The sequence below is a fragment of the Dasypus novemcinctus genome, chromosome 30, assembly GCF_030445035.2.
Source record: "Dasypus novemcinctus isolate mDasNov1 chromosome 30, mDasNov1.1.hap2, whole genome shotgun sequence".
NCBI lineage: Eukaryota > Metazoa > Chordata > Mammalia > Cingulata > Dasypodidae > Dasypus > Dasypus novemcinctus.
In genome coordinates, this window is record NC_080702.1 from 37,942,252 (window position 1) to 37,963,882 (window position 21,631).

Consider the following 21,631-nt stretch of genomic DNA (forward strand, 5'->3'; position numbering starts at 1 on the left):
GTTGACAGGGAGGTGAAGATGGTCAAACACTGCACCAGGGAACTGAGAGAGTTTAGAGCTGTGGACACGATATTTCAATCCAGAAGCCAGGCAACATCGAAGCCCCCTCTCAGTCGAGAGGTGGAGTGGACAACACCATCACAGGGTCCTCAGGATGGTAGAGTAAGATGTGGAGTAGAATGGACTTACAATATTCTATTATAGAACTATTGTGACTCTAGCAATGGAAGAAATTATATCATTGATGTGGAGAAAGTGGCCATGGGATTTGGTGAAGGCAGTGAGAGGGAAAAGGTGTGATATGGGGCATTTTGGGGCCATGGAGGGTGTCCTGAATGGTGTTGCAAGGACAGATGCAGGACAGTATACATTCTACCATAAACCCACTGAAGGGACTAGAAGAGAGTGTAAACTACAGTGCAAACTGTAATCCATGATGTGTAGCAGTGCTCTGAAATGTGTTCATCAATTGCAATGAATGTGCCACAATAATGGAAGAAATTGTTGATGTAGGAAAATTGGGGGTGTGAGGAGTGGGACATATGGGAACCTCATATTTTTTATTGTGACAAAGTGTGTCATCTCTGTATCTTTTAAAAATAAATAAACATATATTAAAAATCAAACAGCAACAAAAAAGATAACCATATCCAGAGAAAAGGGAAAAAATCATCATACTTTCCAAGATAATTATGAAAAAAAGAAATAGAGAAATGAAGAACCGGAAACCAAAGTGGAAAACTAAATAAAAATATTCAGAACACACAAAAGTAACCAGAATATCAGTCTGCAATGTTAGATTTTATCTAACAAAAAAAAAGAATCAACAATGAAATTTAATGTAGAAAAGTTGGATGGCTATGGTTGTCATTCTCCTGATATTTTTAGAGAGGAGAAAAATGAGATTTACTTCATAATTGGTGAAGGTAAATGCAAGCATGATGTTGATTTTCTTAAAGCCTTCTGTTTAGTGCAGGAAAATATTCAATTATAACTTAAAACAGCTTAATGCCCCAGTATGTGTTTTAATCCATAATCAATGCTGAGTGTTCCTTTCTGGTTTTAGCAAAATAATATAGCATTTTGGGGCAAAGATGCAGCCTAGTAATCCAGCACTGGAAGCCAAGATGGAGAAGATCTCCACAGCTGCCATGACCTTCCCCTTGGTGCTGTGGTAGACAGGGAGGAAAGTGACCCAAACACTGCAGAACACCAACATGCTGAAGGTCAAGAACTTGGCTTCATTAAAGGTGTCAGGCAGGTTTCTGGCCAAGAAAGCTACAGTGAAGCTCCCCAGGGCTAAGCAGGTCAGGTATCCCTGGACAGAGTAGAAGGCTGTGGGTGAGCCCTTATTGCACTCGATGATGATATAACCAGGCTCAGAGTGTGCATCTTTATCAATGAATGGGGGAGAGGTTCCAAGCCAGATGCCACAGAGTGTCATTTGGATCAGGGAGCAAATGGGAATTACAAAATTAGGTGCCCCTGACACCAAACACTGCCTCATTCTTCTCCCTGGAGGAGTGACCTTGAATGCCAGAACCACAGTGATTGTTTTGGCCAGGACAGTGGACACAGCCACGGTAAACACAATTGCAAATGTGATTTGTTGGAGGATGCAGGTGGCTGTGTTGGGACGACCGATGAAGAGTAAGGAGGAAAGGAAGCAGAGCTTGAGGGAGATGAGGAGGATGTAGCTCAGAGTCCTGTTATTGGCCTTGACAATGGGAGTGTCCCGGTACTTCACAAAGACCCCAGAAATAACAGTAGTGAGGAAGGAGAAACAAAGTACTGTGCCAACCAGAGTCATCCCCACAGGGTCTCCATAAGCCAGGAAGTTCACAGTTTTTTGGAGGCATCGACTCCTCTCACTGTTTGCATACTGATGATCCGGACAATTCACACAGTACTCTATGTTTGACAAGAAATGCAAAGTGTCATCAGCCCGTGTTCAGTAATTCTCACTTATTAACTGAACCCAAAAGAATAACACTGGGCAATTTCAGCCAAATCTGTTCAGTCTATGATGATTCTAAATAACCCTGTGTTTTAATCTGCTTGTTTTCCTTCCTCTAATCTTTCTTTTAGATCTCTGGCTTTCTTTCAGAAATTCTGTCCTTCAATTTGATAACAGTTACAATTTACTGTTGAGCTTCCATTCTTTTATTTTTTTAAATATGTATCTTGTTGTGTAACATATAGTCATAAAAGGGAACAAACTATAAGTGTACACATTAATGAATTATGAGGAAGTGAACATATGGGTAATACCACACAGTCCAAGGACTAGTACATGCCCAGCCTTCTAGAGGACTCTTATCTAATACCTCAAAATCATTTAATCCCTCTCAAATCTCCAAATAATTTATGCCCTTGACTTCAAGCCCTTAGCTTACTTCTGCTTGGGTCCTTTTACCAAAATTATTTGTGAGATTCATTCATTTCACAGGATATGTTTATATAGTTCTTTCACTTTTTAAAATTTTAATCAATTTCACTAATACATGAACGTTAACCAGGACTAAGTATAAAATAAAAGTTGTGAACTTACGAAACAAACATGCATAACATCATGCAGGGCGCCATTCATCAACCCACCAAGACACTGCATTGTTGTGAGACAAAATGGAGGAGTTTGGAAAAAATATGCCATATACAATATGAATGATGGCTGGTGGTAATATTCTGATGGTATTATCTCAAAATCAATATCAAATATTGCCCTATGTTTTCGTGTGTTGCTGAAAGGGTGTTGTATTGAAATTCTACACATGTGCTTGATTAATTTTTAAGTGCCAACTTTGTAATAAAAATATATTTAAAACTAATGATAGAGTGGATTGATGGTAAATATACTAAATATAACATATGAATATAATTAATAGTAAGATTGTGATGATATTCTTTCATAATTTTTATTTCATTCACTTTTTTTTTTATTTTTATTTTTTATTGACTTTGTAATAATATTACATTAAAAATATATATGTGAGGTCCCATTCAACCCCACCCCCCCACCCCCCCTCTCCCCCCCACCAACAACACTCGTTCCCATCATCATGACACATCCATTGGATTTGGTAAGTACATCTTTGGGCACCTCTGCACCTCATAGTCAATGGTCCACATCATGGCCCATACTCTCCTCCATTCCATCCAGTGGGCCCTGTGAGGATTTACAATGTCCGGTGATTGCCTCTGAAGCACCATCCAGGGCAGCTCCATGTCCCAAAGACACCTCCACCTCTCATCTCTTCCTGCCTTTCCCCATACCCATCAGCCACCATGTCCACTTTTCCCAATCCAATGCCACCTCTTCTATGTGGACATCGGATTGGTTGTGTCCATTGCACCTCAATGTCAAGAGGAGGCTCAGATTCCACATGGATGCTGGATGCAATCCTCCCATTTTCAGTTGTAATCACTCTAGGCTCCATGGTGTGGTGGTTGTCCTTCTTCAACTCCATCTTAGCTGAGTGTGGTAAGTCCAATAAATCAGATTGTAGGTGCTGGAGTCTGTTGAGGCTCAGGATCTGGCTATCACATTGTCAGTCCAGAGATTCAAATCCCCTAAATATATCTTAAACCCCAACATTAACTGCACCTCCAGCACATTAGCATGAAAGTCTTATGAAGGGAGATCCCATCTGAGTCCAGATTCATCACACATAAACACCATTTCCAAAGAGGGGCCATCTGCCCTGGTAGTTAACCCCATCGGCCATGACCATAACTCCCATGGGTCTCTTTAGCCCTCAAAGGAACCAATATCTGGGGGTTGTATCTGCTTTATCTGTCTCTCTGACTCTGCTCGGTTGTGCATGAGGGCAAACCTTCTGCCAGCCTCCAGACTCTTTTTTAGAAACTCGTAGCCATACAAACTCATTTCTCCTTTCCATTTCCCCCTTACTTTAGGTCAAACAGCATTTTAAAGTCATGGTATTTTATGTAGACATGGATATTCTGCTGATCCGCATTGAACCTTCCGTATAAGGTCATTTTCCAGTTGCATCATCAGTTGGTAGTTGATAGTGGTCCCTCATTGCCAGGGAGGCTCATCCCCGGGTGTCATGTCCCGCGCTGGGGGGAAGGCATTGCATTTACATGCTGAGTTTGGCTTCGAGACTGGCCACATTTGAGTAACATGAAGGCTGACAGAAGGAAATTCCCAGGCACAAAGTTGCTCTAGGCCTTGTTCTTATTTTGGGTTTATCAGCTCACAAGCATAGTCATTAGCATCTGGGGCTCACTGTTGAACCCTCACTCCCTCCCGGTCCCCACCACTGTTCCTGGGAGACTGTCGCTGCTCCCCTAGGGACCATGACAGAGCACCACTGGCCAGGAACCCAGTACCCCCCCTACTGTGGTTTTTAATTGTTGCCACTATGAGTATATCCAAACATTACCATGCACCCTGGACATATGTTCTGTACAGCTCCCTGTCAGTCATATATCACCTGTCATTGGTATCCCATACCAGTATCCCTCCATTGCCATTGTTGAAACACTCTGTGATCCAGAACTCCCCGAAATTTGAAGCCCAATATAATGTCATGGTCCCTTACTAGGGAATGGCATATAGCGATGAGTTTAAAGGATAGATAAAGAACTTGGATAAAGTTAAAGAACTTAGATAAAGAATGTTGACTTGAAAAAATTCCACATCCTATTTTTTTCTTTCCCCCCCCCCCCCCTAATTATTCAGCTTTTCTTCACAGGAGTCCTAGACCACAGCAATGTATATATATAATATACAGCACTCCCACACATCCACCAGAAAACCTTTTCCCTTCCACAGTGATACTCTTACGCCCTATTCATATCATATTTACTTAAAGTGATGTACAGAGTCTGAGACATTAGCTTTCTAACAAGGTGGCATCTGTGCTTACATTATGGTGCATACTTTAGGATACACAGTTCTTTACATTTTTAGTTATCCTATGTTTTACATTATGGTTTACATTATCAGTCTGTCATCTCCTATATGTTATGGTGTAATATTACATGTTTTATATCCATCTTTGTGTACTCTCAAGAAACTCCTCTCTTACCCCCCATTTACTTTGGTTCCACACATTTAACGTCCATTTTCCCTTCCACCTTGGTGCCCTCAGTGATAGCCAACCTCCATTTCCTGAGGAGCCACTTCCAGAGATAGATGGAATAGTGTTCAGGGCCTAACTTGCTCAACTGCCCCAATGCCCTGGGAGCCACCCTTTCTCTCGAGGGATACAGTTCCCTCTATTGGATGGCATTAGTCCTCCCCAGGATGTGGGTCCACCCCCACTCTCACTACTTGGGTTTCTACCCCATGGTGTCACCCACTCTGGCAGAATGAGCATTTAGACATTCCCCAGGAGCCCGTCCTGCATCAGACCCTCCCCTCCGAGCATTCTAAACAGGTAACCCTCTTTATTATATTTTGATATGATTTTCTCGGCATTTTACTCTCCACCAACACCTGACCCTCTCCTGGTTCGTATGCTACCCCTCCCTCCCCCCACTTTTGGGCAACGTTACCCATCCGTCCCTCCCCAGCCACCCTCAAATCCGCAAAGCCCCAAGCAAAGGCAACCCCTTGCCCCCCTTTTATCTCTTCTTTGTGTTCATACTTACCACCATCTCGTCTTAAATTCCACCCCTGCAGACATCGGCTCATATCCTTCCTCCACCCTCCGATTTCCTGCAAGCCTATCGTTCAGTCTCTTGCTATCTAGGGCAGCTTGTTTATTTCATATCATTGAGGTCATGTAGTATTTGTCCTTCAATGTCTGGGTTGCTTCACTCAACATAAGGTTCTCAAGATTCATCCATGTTATCACATGTGTTTGTAGTGTGTTTGTTCTTACAGCCGAGTAGTATTCCATTGTGTGTATATACCACATTTTATTGATCCACTCGTCTGTTGATGGGCATTTGGGTTGATTCCAACTTTTGGCAATAGTGAACAATGCTGCTATGAACATTGGTGTACATATATTGGTTTGTGTTCTTGTTTTCAGTTCTGCTGGGTATATTCCCAGCAGTGGTATTGCTGGGTCATATGGCAAATCTATGGCTAGTGTTTTGAGAAACCGCCATACTGTTCTCCAGAATGGTTGGATCCTTCTGCATTCCCACCAGCAGTGGATGAGTGTTCCCCTTCCTTCACATCCTCTCCAGCACTTGTATTCTTCTGTTTTTTTCATAGCTGCCAATCTTATGGGTGTAAGATGGTATCTCATTGTGGTTTTGATTTGCATTTCCCTGATAGCTAGAGATTTGGAACATTTTTTCATGTGCTTTCTTGCCATTTGTATTTCTTCTTCAGAGAAGTGTCTGTTTAAGTCTTTTTCCCATTTTTTAAATGGGTTGTTTATCTTTTTATTTTCAAGATATAGGAGTTCTTTATATATGCAAGTTATAAGTTTCTTATCAGTTATATGATTGCCAAATATTTTCTCCCACTGTGTGGGCTCCCTTTTTACTTTCTTGACAAACTCCTTTGAGGTGCAGAAGGCTTTAATTTTGAGGAAGTCCCATTTATCTATTAGTTCTTTTGCTGCTCGTGCTTTTGGTGAGATATTCATAAATCCATTACCTATTACAAGGTCCTGTAGATGTTTCCCTACACTGCTTTCTAAGGTTTTTATGGTCTTGGCTCTTATATTTAGGTCTTTGATCCATCTTGAGTTAATCTTTGTATAAGGCGTGAGATGGTAATCCTCTTTCATTCTTCTACATATGGCTATCCAGTTCTCCAGACACCATTTGTTGAATAGGCCACTCTCTCCCAGTTGAGAGGGTTTGGTGGCTTTATCGAATATTATGTGGTTGTATATGTGAGGTTCTATATCAGAGCTTTCAATTCGATTCCATTGGTCTATATGTCTCTCCTTATGCCAATACCATGCTGTTTTCACCACCGTAGCTTTATAGTATGTTTTGAAGTCAGGTAGTGTGATTCCTCCAATTTCGTTTTTCTTTTTCAGTATGTCTTTGGCTATTCGGGGTCTCTTTCCTTTCCAAATAAATTTCATAGTTAGTTTTTCTAGTTCCTTAAAGAAGGCTGCATTGATTTTTATTGGGATTGCATTGAATGTGTAGATCAATTTTGGTAGGATAGACATCTTAATAATGTTCAGTCTTCCTATCCATGAACAAGGAATAGTCTTCCATTTATTTAGGTCTTCTTTGATTTCCTTGAACAATCTTGTATAGTTCTCAGTGTATAAGTTCTTTACCTCTTTAGTTAAATTTATTCCTAAGTATTTAATTTTTTTATTTACTATTGTGAATGGTATTTGTTTCTTGATTTCCTCCTGATCTTGCTCATTATTGGTGTACAGAAATGCTACTGATTTTTGCGCATTGATCTTATAACCTGCGACTTTACTAAACTCATTTATGAGTTCTAGAATCTTCGTTGTAGATCTCTCAGGGTTTTCTATGTATAGGATCATGTCATCTGCAAATAATGAAATTTTGACTTCTTCCTTTCCAATTTGAATGCCTTTTATTTCTGGTTCTTGCCTCAGTGCTCGAGCAAGTACTTCTAAGACAATGTTAAATAGGAGCGGCGACAGTGGGCATCCTTGTCTTGTTCCTGAGTTTAGAGGGAAGGAGTCTAGGATTTCTCCATTGTAAACAATATTGGCTTTAGGTTTTTCATATATACTCTTTATCATGTTCAAAAAATTTCCTTGTATTCCAATCATTTGGAGTGTTTTTATCAAGAAAGGGTGCTGTATTTTGTCAAATGCTTTTTCTGCATCAATAGATATAATCATGTGATTTTTTTCCTTCAATCTGTTTATATGGTGTATTACATTGATTGATTTTCTTATGTTGAACCATCCTTGCATACCTGGGATGAATCCCACTTGGTCGTGGTGTATAATTCGTTTAATGTGTTGTTGAATACGATTAGCAAGTATTTTGTTAAGTATTTTTGCGTCTAGGTTCATTAGAGAAATTGGTCTGTAATTTTCCTTTCTTGTGATGTCTTTGTTTGGCTTTGGTACTAGGGTAATGTTGGCATCATAGAAGGAGTTGGGTATTGTTCTTTCTGTTTCGATGGTTTGGAATAGTTTCAGCAGGATTGGTGTCAGTTCTTTCCGGAATGTTTTGTAGAATTCACCTGTGAAGCCATCTGGCCCTGGGCTCTTCTTAGTTGGGAGATTTTTAATAACTGATTCTATCTCTCTGCTTGTGATTGGTTTGTTAAGATCACCAATTTCTTCTTTTGTCAATATGGGCTGTTTATGTGTTTCTAGGAATTTGTCCATTTCCTCTAGATTGTCATTTTTGTTGGAATATAGTTTTTCAAAATATCCTCTTATGATAGTCTTTATTTCTGTGGGGTCAGTGGTGATATCGCCTTTCTCATTTCTTATTTTGTGTATTTGCATCTTCTCTCTTTTTTTCTTTGTTAGTGTTGCTAAAGTTTTGTCAATTTTGTTAATCTTCTCAAAAAACCAGCTCTTGGTCTTGTTTATCTGTTCAAGTGCTTTCTTATTTTCTATTTCGTTTAGTTCTGCTCTTATCTTTGTTATTTCCTTCCTTCTTCTTCCTGTTGGGTTACTTTGTTGTTGTTTTTCTAATTCCTTCAAATGTGCAGTTAGTTCTTCAATTTTTGCTCTTTCTTCTTTTTTGATATATGAATTTATGGCTATAAACTTCCCTCTCAGTACTGCTTTTGCTGCATCCCATAAATTTTGGTATGTTGTGTTGTCATTATCATTTGTTTCAAGGTAGTCATTGATTTCTTTTGAGATTTCCTCTTTGACCCACTGTTTTTCTAAGAGTGTGCTGTTTAATTTCCAAATCGTGGTGTGAAATCTGGGCTTCTGTCCCTTGCAAATCTCCAGCTTGACTCCACTGTGGTCAGAGATAATGTTTTGTATGATTTCAATCTTTCTGAATTCGTTCAGCCTTTCTTTGTGGCCTAGCATATGATCTATCTTGGAGAATGATCCATGTGCGCTTGAGAAAAATGTATATCCTGCTGTGTTTGGGTGTAGCGATCTATATATGTCTATTAGATCGAGCTCCTCTAATATCCTATTCAGATGTTTTGTTTCTTTGGTGATTCTTTTTTGAGATGTTCTGTCCAGAGTTGATAGTGGTGTATTAAAATCCCCCACTATAATTGTAGATGTATCTATTCTTTCACTTAGTTTTTCCAGCGTTTGCCTGACGTATTTAGAGGCACCCTTGTTAGGGGCATAGATATTTATGATTGTTCGATCTTCTTGACAGATTTTCCCTTTCACTAAAATGTAGTATCCTTCTTTGTCTCTCACAATAGTTTCACATTTAAAGTCTATTTTGTCTGATATTAATATAGCTACTCCTGCCTTTTTTTGGTTATTGTTAGCTTGTATGATTGTTTTCCAGCCATTCACTTTCAACCTCCATGCGTCTCTGGGTCTAAGATGTGTCTCTTGTAGACAGCATACGGATGGGTCATATTTCCTTATCCAATGTCCCAGTCTGAATCTTTTGATAGGTGAGTTTAATCCGTTGACATTCAGTATTATTACTTTCAAGGAATTATTTGTGTTAGCCATATTTTTATTGGATTTGTGTTTGTCATATTTTGTTTGTATTTTTTTTGTCTTTTTTTTTGTTGTTGTTGGTCTTATACTCTCCTCCAACTCTGCCTTTCCTGTTTTTTCCTTTCTTCCTGCAGAACTCCCTTTAGAATTTCTTGAAGGGGAGGTTTCTTGTTGGTATACTCTTTCAGTTTCTGTTTGTCTGCGAATATTTTGAACTCTCCATCATGTTTGAATGCTAGTTTAGCTGGATAGAGTATTCTTGGTTGGAAATTTTTTTCCTTTAGTACCTTGACTATATCATACCACTGCCTTCTTGCCTCCATGGTTTCAGATGAGAAATCAGCACTTAATCTAATTGAGCTTCCCTTGTATGTGATGCTTTTCTTTTCTCTTTCTGCTTTTAGGATTTTCTCTTTGTCTTGAACATTGGATAATTTGACAAGGATATGTCTTGGGGTGGGCCTGTTGGGGTTTATGACTAGTGGAGTGCACTGTGCTTCTTGAATATGCACATCTGTCTCTTTCAGTAGATTTGGGAAGTTTTCAGCCATTATTTCCTGCAACACTCCTTCTAACCCCTTTCCCCTCTCTTCACCTTCTGGAATGCCTATAATACGTATGTTTGAGCGTTTTGCATTGTCATTCAGGTCCCTAAGTCCTAACTGGATTTTTTCTATCTTCTTATTGACCCCTTCTACTATCTGTTTGATTTCTGATGTACTGTCTTCCACATCACTAATTCTCTGCTCTGTCTCTTCTAGTCTGCTGATATTTGCTGCAAGTGTATTTTTGATTTCTTGAACTGTGGTGTTCATTCCCATCATATCTGTTACGTTTTTGCGTATGTCTGCAATTTCCCCTCCAAGTGATGTCTTCATGTTGTTAACCGCTTTAATTACTTCATCAAATTTGTCGGTGATAAATGTTCTGAGCTCTTTCATTGCTTGTGCAAAGTTTTGCTCCTCTTCATGATTTTTGGATTGTTGAATGGATTCAGCCATGTTTTCCTGATTATTGGTTTGGTTTGTAGATTTTTGTTGCTTTCTGGTCATCTCTTTATCTTGACGGATTTAATCAGTTCCTTAGCTTCTTTGTCTATTCTTGGAGGTTAATTAGCTGTTATTTTTGCATAGGTGTTATATCTTCTCTTTGCCACTTTTTTCCTTCTTATTCTAATTTCTTGTTGTTGGTTAAGTTCACTTTAAGAGAAAGTATATTAGTGTTGGGGAATGGCAATTGTGTGAGCAAGGGAAAAGTGTATAGTAGTATTTGTGATTTATATTAACAAAACAAGAATATGAGATCTGGGAGGATGGAGGTTAGATTCATGTAAATTGTGTAGAGTTATAGCAGTAGGTAGCGTACTTATTATGAGGTAGATGATTGAATATGGGAGGAATGTGGTATGAGCTAAAAAGCTATTGTTTTCATGAGAGAGGGGAAGAGAAAAGAAAGGTACTAGTTTCAAGTGTGGATAACAGACAGAAAACAAAACAAAGGTATTAGGAATTAAGACTTAGACCCTTCATGGATCGAAGAAAGGGAGGTGGGAGGTGGAATATAGGAGAGACAGTAGATGGTGGCAGATATCAAGATGTAGGGGAAAGAGGATAGTGTAGGTAGCCTAAATCAGTTCACACAGAAATGAGGCAGTGGAGGATGAGAATCCCAGTGAATGTGAGGTGTTTCCTGCCGCACCTATTGTATAATTGAGTTAAAATAAACTAAGTAGAATATGAGGGACAAGAGGGGAAGAGGCAACAGGAAAAAAAAAAGAAAGAAAAAAAAAGGGGGGGAAGGGATGAGAGGAAGAAAGTAAAAGGGGGTGGGCAAAGGGTGGGGAACAGGTAGGGGAAAGAAAAAAAGAAAAAAAAATAGATATACACGAACCAGAATTAAAACACCCACTACACAGCACCTACCACACACAAAAAAAACCTTAAATAACTGAGTAAAAAAAGACTTTGGGGGATACGCTGTGAGAGAAGTCTCAGGGATAATGTGGTGTTAGCAATCAGGAAATTGAAAAAAGTAAAGAATAATTCAAAATGAAAATAAAAACAAAACAAAATGAAACGATAAAGAAAAAACGCCAACGTTGAAGGCTAGGGCATTTAAGGACCTCAGATGGACCTCAGTGCGTGATGGATTCAGGGTTGGAAAGTCTGAGATATTGAGGACTCAAGAGGTGTGAGTCTCTGTGGTGTGGGCCACCAGAGTTTAGGTAATTCAGACCTGGCAACCTCCAATCTGGTCAACAGGAAGCCTGGGAGCCCCACAGTGTAACACATGGCTAGACATTTTTTAAGACCTGCTATATGTCTTTGTTTCCAAAACTGTAGATAAAGGGATTCAACATGGGAGTGACAACTGTGTACATCATTGAAGCTATTGTGTTTGCCCTTGAGTTTTGTGTAGCAGCAGAACAAATATCCACTTCAAGGCTTGTGGCATAAAACAAGGTCACTAAAGACATAAAAACTTACAATAACAATTGCTTGTGAGAGTGTGGCACAATACAGGCTCTTCTTCATTGTTAGTAAGAATATACAATGGAAGAAAGAGAAGACAGTTTAGTCTTTTCTTGGAAAAATAAATATTGTCTTACTAAATCATCCTTTAATTGTGCTCTTAGGTACATATGTGGATTATATGAAAGCAGTTCTGCACAAACATCCATGGATGAATGTTTCTATCAGATATTTTATTTATTTATTTATTTATCTTTCTCTTTATTTTTTTTAAATGTTACATTAAAAAAAATAAGAGGTCCCCATATACACCCCAACCCCTCAACCCACTCCTCCCACATAAACAACCTCTTTCATACTCTGTTTTCTCTTCAGATCATATAATTCTTTCACCTTTTACTAGCAGACACATTCCCCCAGAACCTGTGAAGATTCTGTGTCTCAACCTGAAGTTATCAGAGAAAGTGTCTAAGATTATTTAGATTGTTTGCCTACGATTTCTCATAGTCTTCTCTTATAATCACTTTAATATCGGCAATATCTAGTAATATCTGAATTACATTTTAGATTTAGTAATTTGCATTCTTCCTTTTTTTTAAATTTCAATTAATCATTTGCAATTGCATTGATCTCTTCCAAGGACCCACCTTTAGTTTCATTCATTCTCAATTGTTTTTCCATTCTCTTTTTCATATTTTCCACTCTAATCTTCATTATTTACTTCCTATACTAACTTTAGTTTAAGCTGATGAATTCCTATACTGCTCTTTTTTCATTACCTTCATTGCTTTGTAAAAGGAGCTATGTGTTACTCATTTCATCACTCCCAGATTAATATTTAGTTCTTCATATTGTTTGATGACCAAATGTCTATTGAATTTCTAAAAGAAATAATGGATGAAAGTGTTGAGCAGGTGGGTTCATTCAGGGTTAGTGCACCAAGTTGTCAATTTTCTTAGTTTTTAGCTGTGGGAGTGATCAGAACTACAGAATAAAGGTTTTTTACATTTTGGCTTTAATTGTACAATTTGTGGTAATTTTGTCTGTTCAATAGGTGACCCATTATTAGCAAGCAAGCCTCATTTTTACTACACAGTAGAGTACAGTAGAATAGTAAGTTGACTGATCCTGGCTGAGACTGCCACTTTACTCTTTAGACATGTTTATTAACTGTTTAGAAAATGAATTTACCAGGAATTTAACATGTCTAATATACTTTTGTACTTGATTCAAAATAGAAAAGATATCATTTTAATTATTAGGCATAAATTTAGTACAGGGTAAAAGTACAGAATTTAATATTAATTAATGTATTACTTAAAGCATAAGGATTCAGAGTTGCAATTAAATAGTTTTAAGTTTCAGGTTTGTAATACTTTACATGTTATCTCTCCACAGGAGCAGGCCATAATGCCAATTGTTTTTAAGTTTTATTACAGTATCCTGGTAATCATGACTCCATTTAACATGTTTTTTACACAGTGAGCAAGTCACAGCATCGTTGATCCTAGAGAGAATTTCCAGTATTCTACCAGCCTGGTGCACAGTGCTCTCTGGCACTATGGAACAGTGCCAGTCTGGAGACAATACCCATTGTATGCTTGGCTGTAATGAGTTATCATTGGCTGCTGCAGGAACTTGAAACTGCAATGTAGTTTCTATCAACTCCAGGAGCAGAACCAGAGGCTGATATAGCAAATATTTCTAATTTAGGGTATTCAATGACCAGCCTAGCAAATAACTCACATGGAGAGGCAACCTGCAGTGTATTCAAGACCTAGTTTGAATGCACAAGAGAGTTTGACAATGCTAAAGTTTATTTCTTATTTTTATATATTTTTAATCATTTTAAATTAACACATCATATATCAAATGACTTCATTTACATATACTTTTTTTTTACTTATACTTTTTTTTTACCATGGAAATAATAGTAATACTATAACTTTAGTAATAGAGAAAAATAACTATTAATCATAGTTAAAATGAAAACAGAAGATTTCTAGTAGAATCAAGATAACTCTTCATTACTATTTACCTAAATATGCACTTTACAGTTGCATTCAAACAGATTTTATTATCACAAAGTTATTCTTTGCTACCAATATCAATCCAGGTTTTTAGTTAATAATGACTTTTAGAAGTAGAACCATTTAAACGTTTTCAGTTTGGAAAATATTTTTACAACTTTTTATAATTGACCACAAAACATAGACTAGTTACTTTACATTAAAATAAACACATTAAATTACAATTCCTAACCAAAGACATTCACTTTATTGATTTAAGAGAGCATATCTACAATTTTTCTTCTTTAGTTTAATTTCATGAACATGACCTAACAATTTTCATTGCTCCAAAGATTTTGTACATATAATGCTAATTTACTTAATGGGTAATTTATAAAATATGGGAGATTACACTCAAGCTAAACAGAATTGAAACCATTATAGTTTATGCAGTTTTTTTTTTACAGGAAGCTAAAATTCCTTTTATTTGTTTATGTTCTGAAACTGAATAATTTTTAAAAAGCATACTGACTATCAGGTTCCAAAACACATTATAATCACATAATTCAGGAAAGAACTCTCCATAGCTTTTATGGACTTTTCTTTACTTACTGAAATTTGGCAACAGAACCACTAACCACTCCTTTTAAGGCTGTTAAAAGATTTAAACTGGGAAATTGCAGGGTAAACAGATTGAGTCTTAATTCTATCTGCCACTCCTAGTCCCACCCTCAAAACTCTTGCAAAGAGAAGGCTCTTACACAATAGTTTCTATAATCAGAATTCTATATGACTTTTCTGTCCTGCTTAGTCTAATTTGGTTTCCAGGAACATTTATTCACATATATATCTTCATATTTAATTTTTAGCAATTTGAATCGATCTCTTTTAAGAATTTTCACTTGCTAATTTGATATTATCATCCTGATAATATCATCCTGATATATGAAGACATACACTGGGCAGACTCAAATAGAGTTAGACACAGAAACACAACTCATTGATGTTACCTATAATTTGCATTATTTTATATACTGTTTAGCTTAATTTGGGTTCCAGAAAAATATATTACTTATAGAACTGCATACTTAATTTTTAACAATTTGAACAGATAGGCAGACATGAATAGTTTGACACAAAAACATGACTTAGCTACTTAAAACTTTTATTTTTACAAAATAAGTGACTGCAAAACATTTTAAAGACTCTTGAAACGTTTTCTTAGTTTGCATAAGAATTTTGTTTCTTAACTAGTGGTTTGTAACCAAAATATTCCCAAAGTTTAACATAATTCTTTTTTGTTTTAGAACTTTATATTTTACTTTGAATTTAGCAGTGTTTTGGATAAGCAACAAGATTATTTTATGTATATTTACTGAGGCAATTGCAGTCTCAGGGAGACTGGTTTTTCTCATCAATTGCCACTCTTAGGAACACCTACAGTCAATGCAGGAGACTTTTTTCCCCTAGTCCTGGGAGGTAATAAAAATCCAGTGGTCATTCAACCCTGAGAGCTAAGAATTTCACCAGGCAGTGATTTAGTTCACACTGGGAATCATGAGAGAAAGCAGGGTTACTAATACCAGTAGGACAGGAGACAGGGATGTCCCAGCACTTCCCTGGACTATATAGGCAGAAGCTGTTATGAAATAACCATAAGAAAAGGCAAGGGGTGAGGCAATACTTGAAGTAACTAAAAATCAAGGTAAGGTTCATTTAGAATTTACAGTTACAATAATATTTTCAGACTAAATTCACCCAGTTATAATTTCTGCTATTATTTTGCTGCTGTTTTATAATATAAATGCATCTATAAATGATCTTACTCTTAGTTACAGTTTTCATTATGTTTTAACCTTAAGCCAAATTGGATACTTTTATTAATTAAGCTACAAGAATTTTATTAGTAACAATTTTGTGAAGTTCTGCCTTTTCCTAGTACCAGAACAAATTCTTATTTGTTTGTTATGCATTTAATTCACAAGCAAGAGTGTATTGGCAATTAAAGATTCATTTTTAGCCTAGATTTTACCGTGAATTCTTAGGTTCCAGCAACTGACAAAAGTCAAACACAGATTTTTAAAGTGGAGTTTCATTCCCTGTTTTTCTTCCTTCTCTGTAGTTTCAAAACTCTGAAGTTTCTAGCCAGTCTATTAAAAAAAGGCCATCAAGTGTTTAGAGGTCTATTGTTTCAAGTGATAGCCTCTTTTCTTCAGACAAATTTAGAGTTTTAAAACATTTCAAAGTATTTCTATAGTCTCACAGAGAGATTAAGAGAAGTAGAAGAACCTGGGCAGAATGCAAATGTACTTTGGCCTTTGACATCCTAGGGAGGTAACTTTATGGCATTCATTTTGATGCTGCTTTTCACCTCCTTCACCTCTCCCCCCTCCAGGCAGTATGGTGCACAGCAATCAAATAGGAATGTGGGTTATGAATAGAAGATGTGGACTCATTGGAAAGGGGAAAGCCACTCCCCCCTTTCCAGCTTTCTGCCAAAATGGGCAGACAGAACCTACTCAAATCTGGCACCCCTTCTGGGGACTCAGCCTCCCTGACTGGAGTAGCCCCAACAAACCTGGGTGTATGGTGCAGACACAGATGGCCTCCAAGCCCTGGCAAAGGGGCAGAACAGAGACAAGGAAACAGAGCATGTGTAAACATCCAGCCTCCACAGTTTTGCCCCATAATCTAATTCACCCCCTTGCCAATGGCAAGGGAGGGTTCTAGCTCAATTAAATTCCACCTCTTTACATAACCATACAACTCCAACACCAGCATTGAACTGACACAAACAGAAGCACAAAGGTCACTAAACTTTCCCACATTTTTCAGCATGGCTGCCCCCACAGCCATCACAAACTTTAGAGAGAACACTTAACATTAACATCTGGTATAAAGTGAATTCATTCCCAATTTAGCACCATAACAAAAGATTCCACCTAGACTTTTTTCACTGTTTAACTTTACACCCAGACCAAACTTCACTAGTAAAGTCTATCCATTTTCCTGTAACCAAGTTTTCAAAAATCCAGACCAATTTCCAGGACGTTAAGATTTGAACCTATAAACAGCCCTCCCTATTATAATCAACCTTCCACTCCTTCAGTGGATATAAGACCTGTACCGGATTCTAACATGCAGTTAGACAAATTCAAAACACCAGGCTTTTTCCCAGTTTTTCTCCTTTTTCCATAACTAGAGAAAACAGCTTCCCCCCACTTTTCTGGGACTACTGGGGTTCTTTTGGGAGGTGATCAGCCTCTCTCCCTAGCAATTAAAGCTAGGTTTCTATAGACTGTGATTCCCTGGGAAGTCTTACCTTCTACCATGTTTGGAGTTCTTTTTCATTCCCAGAATCTTTCTCTTCAGACCTTCCATTGCCCTGGATTTTTGTTGGGAAGATTCTGGTGGAGCCCACATCTTTTCTGGATTATATTTAATCCTGGGACACCCAGATTTGGGGTTCACCCAAGTCCTCTGGCTTCCTTGGGGATTTGGAAGTGGCAGCAAAATGCTACCATCTCTGACCTTCATTTGAAATTCTGGATGAGTTCCCAGAAATGTAGAAGTTGAGAGAGGTTCAATTATTTGCATATAGTAAGGCTAGGACTCAGGAATGATTTTGAAAAGGAAAAATGATTTATTGATGACTGACCTGAATTGGGAGCTTTCTGTTTCAAATCCAAGACTTGAACAAGATTTTTGAGTTCCTTTTATACAGGGTAAGAGCTACATCGTTCTTTGTTTCAATGCTCAATAGGTTTGAATTAGCATATATCTTCCTCATCCCAGGTAAGCTTTTAGCATGGACTTTATACATTCTAGATAAGCTTTAAGCACATTTGGTTTGCATTTTCCTTGAATATTTAAAGTTTATAGAGTTTGCATTGCTAAAGTGTATCTCTAGGCCTGGAGTTGTTGCCATGGTCACCAAAGGCAGGTCTGCAGCCTCTTACCATCTCACCGCCACAAGTCAGGACACAGACCACTTAGGTTACTTATGAAGGGATGAACAGCCTCCCACCCATAGGCCACATAAATATAGTCTTGCTGGTAAGAAATCTTAAGTGCATGAGATATAAACCATCTGTTAGTTGGAGATTGTATAAATCTGCTGTAGTTTTGGATTATGTATAGAGTACTGTTCTCTGCTTTGACATTGCTACTTAAATGATAAGCATGCAACAAGCCTTTTGAGGTGTGAAGCAATAAGAAACCACCTAATCTGCCTTTGTTGCTTTAAAAAACAAAAAAGGGAAATGTTGTGGGAAACTGGCTTACCTATTTGTTGCTTCCTGTTATTGTAGATGATGTTGCAACTGCTTCCTGTTACTGTAAATGTTACATTTGCTTCCTGCTATTGTAGAAGATGTTGCAAGGTGCTTTCTGTAGCAAACAGCTGCTCTTTAGCTTTCAAATAAATATGATATGGAAACTAAGGTTGAGGCTCTCAGTTTCAGAAGCTGGGAAACCCCCTGTTCCCATCTTTGTTTCCCCTTTTGTCTTTCTGTGCTTTTATTTCTTCAGTTCTGTGTCAACTTCCCTTCATGCAGACCTATTGCTGAGCTGATCTCAGCAGATGAGAGATATGTTCCTGAATACTTTTAGAGAATGTAGGAAAGTTATGTGTTAATTGAAAGTAAATTACATTGTGTTTTTAACTAATACCTGAATGCAAGCATGGACTAGACTTTCATTAGTCCCTGTATTTGTTATAAGAAACATATGAGTTAAAATTTAAGAAGACTTATTGCCCCTAGGATGTGTTTTATATTGTAATACATGGTGAGTGTTCCTATCTGGCCTTAACAAAATAATACAACACTTTGGGGCAAAGATGCAGCCTAGTAAACCAGCACTGGAAGCCAAGATGGAGAAGATCTTGACAGCTGCATTACCTTCCCCTTGGTGAAGTGATAACAGGGAGAAAAGTGACCCAAGCCCTGCAGAACACCAACATGCTGAAGGTCAAGAATTTGGCTTCATTAAAGGTGTCAGGAAGGTTCCTGGCCATGAAAGTTACAATGAAGCTCACAAAGGTCAAGCAGCCCAGGTATCCCAGGACACAGTAGAAGGCAGTGGTTGAACCCTTATTACACTCAATGATGCTATAACCAGGTTCACAGTGTGCATCTTTATCAATGAATGGGGGAGAAGTTCCCAGCCTGATTTCACAGAGTGTCATCTGGATCAGGGAGTAAATGCAAATAACAAATTTAGGTGCTCCTGACACCAAACACTGTCTCATCTTTCTCTCTGGAGCAGTGACTTTGAAGGCCAGAAGCCCTGTGATTGTTTTGGCCAATACAGTGGACAAAGCTACAGTAAACACAATTCCAAATGTGATTTGTTGGATGATGCAGACCAACAAGCAAATTTATTCCAGTTGTACCATGTTCTCTTAGACCGTTGACAAGGAAGTTGTTTAATTTTTGCTATTATGGGGGAGGTTTTGTGCTTCTTTCTATAATTTTATTATGAATTTCTTGGTGGCTAATTAGTCTGAACACTAGTTCATATGTGCATAGCATATTTCAAGATGTTTTTGTGGGAAGAGCTTATGCACAAGCCAGACCCTTTTTATTACGGTATTTTCTATCTGTTTTGTGCTTTTTAGAAAGCACTTTATAGATGCTACATGTGGCTAGATCTATTTTAAATATTTTATCCAACTTTGAAGTTCCCTTCCATATCTAATTTGGCATGCAATGTTTTTGTTGTTTGTTTTTGAATAATGAATGTTAATACATAATAAATGCTGAATTTTATCAAATGTTTTCCTGAATTTTTGGAAATGATGCTTTCTCATTTTCAGGGTGATCAGGTACTGAATTATTTTGTATAAAGCAAACTTCACCACAATGGTTTCTTTATAAAAATAAAGCTGGATTTGAACTGCAGCTTTTCTTTTAAGGAAATGTGAGTTTATCCTCAAGAGAAAAAGTGGTCTGTAAATTTACTTCTTGCAACAATGGTTTCAGGCTTTGGTACCAATGTTAAACTATTCTCATAAAATTAAATGTGTAGTTTTTACAGATTTTCCTCTATCTGGAAAAGTTTCCTAACATCTGGAAGATTTTGAGTAAATAAGTTTCTTTTTTCTCTGAAAACTTGGTTGCATTTTCCAATGAAATGTAGGTCACCAAAAATGTTTTGAGATGATATCTCATTTTAATCTATGGTTTAATATACTAACTACATATGAATTTTTAAAGATTTTCCATTTTTCTTGAAACAGTTGTGCTGACTTTTATTTTTCTTGGAATTTGTGAATTTCATTTAAATGTTCAAATGTATAGGCATGAAGATTTTTATACTCTCCTTTTATGATTTAAAATTTCTGTACATATTTACCACTTTTAAGACCTTTCATTATTTATTATGCAAGTTTTCTTAATTCATTATTCTGACATTTTATTAGTTTTGTCTTTCATTAGATTTAGCTTCAAGTTTTTTATCATCTCATGTTCATCTTTTATTATATTGTTACTAAATATTTTCTTTTATTTTCTTCATCTTTACTTTACTGTTCTTATTTTAGTTTTTGATACTTATAAGCAGCTATTTTACATTTAAATATTCATACTAATAATACACACACATATATATAATTTATGTTTATACATTATTCTTAAGGATAGCGTTAGCCCCATCACATAAGACTTGTAATGTGTTATTTTCAATGTAAATATTTTAAAAATCCTATTATGCTATTTACTTTAAACCATGGGTTGTTTAATGTTGGAAACTGAGGCACAGTGGCCTCTCAAGGAAAGACATGCTGTCTTCATGCTGGTGCTGTCTCCATGGCTATGCTTGCAACCTAAGGAATGTGGTGATTAAGAGTTCCCAGCAAATGGGTTGAAGATGTTAAAGGCTGAAAGACAAGATGAGCTCATACCTTTTATAGTGAATAGAACACCTAGGCTTTGTACCTTGAGATAAGATTTTTTAAAATTCCTTAGACTGTGGGTAATACTGATAGTTAATACGTGTTGCCCCTTGTAAACAATAAAGTTGTCTGATGAGCTTGAGGCTTCAATGCTCTCAGAACCCCTGATCCCAATCTCTCTTTGTCTTTCATTCCCGATACCCTTTGGGTCCATCAACACCAACAACTGGTGCCCAACATGGGGCCCAAAGTAGTGACTGTAGCAGAGATTCTTCCATGGTCATATTGGAAATAGGGAAACAGGAAACCTTCCTGAAAGGTTGAGACATCCAACATAGGGTGACCTGGGTCAGAAAATAAGGGTAAGAATTTTAATCAATTTTGTTTCCACTAGCATCAGGGTATGGGAAATCAACTGGGATGTCTGGAGGAATATTCACAGGTACTGAAAACTCTTTTAAAAACTGTTGGAGTCACAGTGAATACTGCATATTTACTTGAACTTTTTACTTTAGTACAAAAACACTGTTACTGGTTTCAGCCAGAAGGAAAGAATCTTTTAAATCTTAAACAGTGGAAACAGGTAATGAGGGCGCTACATAGAGCATATCAAAAGGGAGAAACTATACCATTATCTGTGTGAGCTTTCTGCCAGCAAATTGCTGCCACCTTAGATCCTTTACAATCAGACACTTTACTCTATATTAATAATAT

General features: G+C 37.3%; 1 pseudogene; it reads right to left on the reverse strand.

The window, feature by feature from the left end:
• Positions 1-1,036: 1,036 nt before the first annotated feature.
• Positions 1,037-21,631, reverse strand: part of LOC131272950 (vomeronasal type-2 receptor 116-like) — a 41,502-nt pseudogene continuing 20,907 nt past the window's right edge.